Consider the following 6,185-nt stretch of genomic DNA (forward strand, 5'->3'; position numbering starts at 1 on the left):
CTGGCAATCCCTTCGCCCTCTGCCACCCTCCCCTAGCTCCGCCACCCTCCTTCTCCACCACCCTCCCCTGGCAATCCTGACATTCCCTGACAAAAAATCTGATCGCAGCTAGAGGGCCTGACATCCCCTGACAGATCGGGGACAAGCTAGAATTGCAACCACGGAGAGTAATTGCTGGTTCAAATTCGAATTGAGGAAATGGTCACCCACGGGCTGCTCACTCACCTTCCTCCTCGACTCGGCGCCTCCCACTCTGCAATTCCTCCGCTCCGCAATTCCGCTCTGCAGCTCGCCACCCAGGTACTCTTCAGTGACACCTCCGACTCTATTAACGACTGATTGAGACATGCACTTGATTGTTTTCCCTTTGCTTCAACACTGATGCATCACCTTGGAATGAGAAACATATGCTAGCTAAGTTTTTGATCCAATGCTTGTGTAAATTGGAATAACTTGTGATTTCCTTTGTGAAAAGAAGATGGTAGCCCAAGATTTTGACAAATTGCATGCGGAGATGTGATTGTTATGCAAATCAGAGTACATCATGTGTTAAAGGAAGTCCTACTTTCCTGTGTTTTAAATTTCGACCGAGAAACAATCATCTTTTAATCATCTTGAGACCTGTAAACCTTGGTGGACAGCAGTTTCAAGCTTGTAAATCCAAACATACGCTTCTTTTGGTATGGAATTCTCACATCCTCTATAAGTCTGTATATCCTAAAAGGGGCAACAATAGATTTTTTTAAGATATTTTTATGCCCGGGACCTGCACCTGGTGTCAATTACTAACTAGCACAAGCATGCCATGTCTTGTCACTGGCAGGACATAGAACCCTGGTAAAACCATATTAACTACCCCTTCCACCCACCAAGAAAGCCGCATTGGATAATATAATAGAAACTGATACTACATACCTGAAATAGTTGGAAACATCCTCCTCCATGAAGGTGCTTTCAGCAGGAAATGTCATGTAAATTTGACGGGATCCAAAGCTGACACCACTCAAATAGTAGGGATCTCGTTCACTTGGCCTATAAGTTGTGAACCTGTTAGCATCCTCTGCTAAAACAATGGCGTGCTGAGCATGAGGCCTATCAATGAGGCTTATTGTATTCTTCAAGCGTGCTATTAGATTGTCAAGTTGTATCCTACTTTCCCATGCCTCTGGCTCTCAGTTAAGTATCCCTCGGCTTGCAGGGTTTTCCCAAATCTCTCGTAATAGAGTTGTGGTAGGGAAGCAATGGAAACAGGGGACTGTCTTCCTCTCAATAATTCTTGAAGTTCTAACTCTAATCTCTCCAATGATTCCACAGAGAAAGCTTCTTCGAAGCGGGGATCCAAGGGAATTGAACTCGAGACGTTGTCAGAGCGTGAATAACTATGAGTAAAACGACAGTTGGAGCCATGCTTGCAATATCCCCTGGCAAAATATAGGCATGGTTTCCAAGAAACTGGCTCACAGCTTACAGAAACGTCTGTCATGGAATAAGATCCCCTGTGATTCAATCTTGTCTTGCTTCCATTCAAGAAAGAGAGCATCTCTATATAGACATGACTATCATTTGGTAGGCTGTAGGAATCAAGATTCTCAGTGGGATAGAAGAGATGATCTTGGAGCTGACAATCATCCCTGAGGTTTAGTAACTGGTCATGATAGTCTGAAAATTTGTGATCACTGGGTAAGCTTTACTGGCGGCTCAAATTGATAAATTCGTTGTGCTCATTAGTTACAAAACGGTTTGGATTCAAGACTTCATGATGGGTGAACAATGCTGAATCCTGCTGTTGCTCATGTGGAATGTGAGTTCCCCCATGAAAGCCATTGGGTGCTACAGAAGAGAATGAGCGAGACAACAAATTAGAAAACTGAGTGTAGTGCAGAGGTGACTGAAGAGGGGACGGAGATGATAAACCAAGCTCTGTCTTGGCCTTGGAAATCATGGACTGTAAGAGTGTATTAGGCCCAAATGCCAAGCGAATCATTTCTTGATCTCTCAGGTCTTGAAGAAGCAAATACCCAATGATCTTGGACACATTCTCTGGTTCTATGCTCTGAATCCTTGTGAACACAATCCTTGTTGCTTCATATGTATCCATTTTGCCTTCTACAACTGGAAACATCAAATCCATAATGTACACTGCAACACAATATATTACGATTACATTACATTACATTTCCTACAACTAACTTAACTTCTGAAAAAACCACACAATGCATTTTCAAAAGCTCACCGTAAGGCCACTCAACCTAACTAATCTGGTCTAACAATCCTTCTCCATTAAATTCATAGAAACACACAGAAATTGAAACTCTCTGCTATCAAATACTACGAACAAAGACACTGAATCAGTAAAGCTTCCAACCATTGAAACTTGGTAATGGGCAAAACAATTTTATAAGAAGCCTCAAGGATTCAAAAATAAGAGTGTTGGGAAATGATGATGTTGTATAGGATGGTATTTATGACACACCATAATACACTATAATTATCCCCCCTTTAGTGTAATGGTACCTTTGTGAGGGGACTAATATACATAAATGTTTGAGAATAATGAAGCAATATGTTCACTGAGATCTGAATTAATCTATTCACACATCCCAAAATAAGGGAATCTGTACTTACTATCTACAGACACACCAAAGAATGATGTGAATTAGTCTATGATCAGAATTATTCCTATTCACACATCCAAAAATAAGGGAATTGCATACAATATTCACTTCCTTGAGTGAGGACAAACCAACACAGCAAACACAAGTGATGTTCACTCCAAAATTGCACTGAAATGACTTGTGTTTACATAATTATATGCATGAACTGATCTCCTTGGATGAAGTTTTGACTAAGATAACCTGTGATATAAAGGACTTATTTTCATGTTCTGTCTGTAGCTAGAGAGGCAGGGGATGTTCATTAACTACTTCTTTGGATTTGCAACATTACTAATTTGAGTCTGTGGCTGTAAGGTTAATGCATTTCTCTATTTTCTACCTATGGCCTATTTATGAGATACAATTCCATGTGTATTCAAGTAATAATGTCTGACCTCTGACCTCTGACCTTTGTTCTATGTCTTGTACAAAGATCTCTGTCTTCAGTGTAGCTTGCACAACAGTTAGTGGGCAATGGAATAACAAGATTTACCTTTGTTGTTCAGTATGCCAATCAGGTCTTTGAGTTTTAGTTTTTGTGTTCGATGCAATTCTGAGTGCAACTTCTCTACGATCACCTCTATACTCACCATTCTTTTGAAGGCATGTGAAGTTGGTGTTGTTTGTAGAAACTAGAAATGACAATATCAAAGCCTCCATTCTAGATTGGTCCACTGCTTGGCTGCTTGCTTGCAATGCTAATTGAGTAGATAGAGCTGTATTTAACAGAGGCACTCCATATTTGTTATGAAGTTGAGTTTATCTTCTGCCCTGAGGATCATAGCCTTTGAGATTTGTGGGTTTATGTTGAGTGAATTCTAGAAGCAGTTTCCAAGTATTCTTGGAGATATTATGTTGGGAATGTTCTTGTACAAGTCACAACACTAATGAAGCAATTGAAATTTTCCAGCCAATACCAATCTCCAAGCTTCTATAGTTGTGTTTAGAGCAAGGTTATTTTGTCCAGTTGAACCTTCTATCAACCACATGCATAAGGTTCAATTGGAACACACTGTGTAAATGATACGAAACATAGACCAAGATTCAACCTAGACCATGCCCTTAATGCCAATCTTGAATAGAAAGCTAATGCTCCACTACTATGTTGGGAATCTTCTTCCAATTACCAAGTGGATTCTTATTGAACACTGGCTGGTATTTGTGATCTGGCAGACTATTTGCCTATTGCTTCAACACAATGCATCACCTTGGAATGAGAAACATATGCTAGCTCAGTTTGTGATCCAATGCTTGCGTAAATTGGAATAACTTGTGATTTCCTTTGTGAAAAGAAGATGGTAGCCCAATCTTTTGACAAATTTCATGACAAGATGTGATTGTTATGCAAATCAGAGTACATCATGTGTTAAAGGAAGTCCTACTTTCCTGTGTTTTAAATTTCAACCTAGAAACAATCATCTTTTAATCAAAACCCTTGCAAACGAGTCAGGGGACCTATAAACCTTGGTGGATAGCAGTTTCAGGCTTGTAAAGGATGAAAATTTCTTCAGCTCCTTGAATACCTTATGTACACACTCTGGCTATCGCTTAAAAATAAGAATGTAGGGAAATGATGATGTTGTACAGGATGGTATTTATGACACACCATAATACACTATAATTCTCCCCCCTTTAGTGTAATGGTACCTTTGTGAGGGGACTAATATACAGAAATGTTTGAGAATAATGAAGCAATATGTTCACTGTGATCTGAATTAATCTATTCACACATCCCAAAATAAGGGAATCTGTACTTACTATCAACAGACGCACCAAAGAATGATGTGAATTAGTCTATGATCAGAATTATTCCTATTCACACATCCAAAAACAAGGGAACTGCATACAATATTCACTTCCTTGAGTATCATTTATTTTAAAACTCATAGATGTATTTGGGTCCTATAATGAGCATTTCATCTATATAAAGTGGTGATTGCTAAATGTGTTTTTTGCAGAATAGTTGCCAGTATTGAAAGTGTTGCAATGTAAATGAACACAAATTCTCTGCTTTTTTAACTATATATGATTGAAAAACATGTTGAGTATTAGGAAATAGATAATTGTCTACTTGTTTAACTTGAATTTATCGTTATTTATTTTTCAGGTTTTTGAAGTGTAAAAAATGGTGCAAAAGTGGCGTTTATGCATTGAAGTGTCTTGCTTTCCAAATCCAGGTCGAGCAGTTATTAAATTCATCCTTTACAATATGGCAACAAATCATTTATTTCATGGAAAGAGAGAAGTGCCTGGAATGACGACAAACAATGAGGCATATTACATTGCCCTTGTTGAAGGGTTAAAAAAGGCAAAACAACATGATGTAAATGATATTGAAGTCTTCACCAACTCGGAGTTGATATGTAATCAGATGAAAGGCATCTATCGAGTTCGGAAGGATAATTCAAAACCTCTTCATAAGGAAGCAGTAAATTGGAGTTGTCAATTTCAACATTTTACCATCAATCATTTTGTAGATATTGAAAAGATGTCCACTCATATAATGTCCAAAGCATTTTTAAGCACATATGTAGATGCCAAATATGACATAGGATCACCATCCACTACAACAGAAATCATTGATCACCATCAATATAAATCCCCATTGTGCAAATGGGTTTTTGTTATCATTTTTCTGGGGTCTATCATAGCATGGTTCTTTCACTAAAGAAGAACCTATTAATGTTTTATTTTTCCCCAACATGCAATGATAACAATTTTTTGTATGGGAGACAAATTTATGGACAAATGTAATATATTCCATGTACATGGACAAATGTATTTTGAGAAAAGTAACTGGTTCATGATTTTGTGATTATCATCAATACATTATGATGTTGTATGATCCTTCCAAACACCTTCTCAGATATTTGTTTCTGGAGAGATATTGATATGCTATTTGATTTGTTCGTTGGTTGTGGATCAGTGATGAAAGGTTTCTTTACCTATGTGTGCTCCTAATCCAATAGATAATAGATAATTGTCTACTTAGGGTGGGAAATCTAGAATGGTATGTCAATGAGGTTTATGCATGCTCCCTCTTCAATTTGTCTCATCTCTTATAGTGAAAATATAGACATCCTTGTTTTAGGCACTGTTTCTATCCTTTAATTGTTGTTATCAATTTATAGGAAAAGTGCATGGTAGATGAGGTTTCCAGTTTTAGAATAGTGTGCATTAGTCTAGGAGTGAGGATCTCTATTCTAGGAAACTTCTAAAAGCACCTTGGGCGCACTTTCCTAGAAATGAATTAGGGTTGAATTAAGTTAATTAGGATGATGCAATAGTAGTAGTGTCCCTCTACTTTTGTTATTCATTCAGTTTACAAAAGAGCGGATCCACTTTGTTTGGTTTTCTTTTCGGAGTTAATAAAGAAAACAAAGATGTTTTTCTAAGTTCTGTGGTTTTCTTTTGTTGTTCAAAACTTTTTGGTTAGCTTAAATGTTTTCAGATCTTGCATAAAGAAGCAGTTCTGAAAGTTTCTTATAGCTTTTCAGTTTTCTAAGTGTTCTTAGTTGCAGGTTTGGTTAG

General features: G+C 37.8%; 1 pseudogene; it reads right to left on the bottom strand.

Moving 5' to 3' along the window:
• Window positions 1-605: 605 nt before the first annotated feature.
• LOC149192583 (zinc finger CCCH domain-containing protein 18 pseudogene) lies at window positions 606-1,540 on the bottom strand (annotated as a pseudogene).
• Window positions 1,541-6,185: the final 4,645 nt, after the last annotated feature.

This window comes from Pinus tabuliformis, chromosome 2_2, assembly GCF_031772625.1.
Source record: "Pinus tabuliformis cultivar Carrire ecotype Pingquan chromosome 2_2, CPIR1, whole genome shotgun sequence".
Taxonomy (NCBI): Eukaryota; Viridiplantae; Streptophyta; class Pinopsida; order Pinales; family Pinaceae; genus Pinus; species Pinus tabuliformis.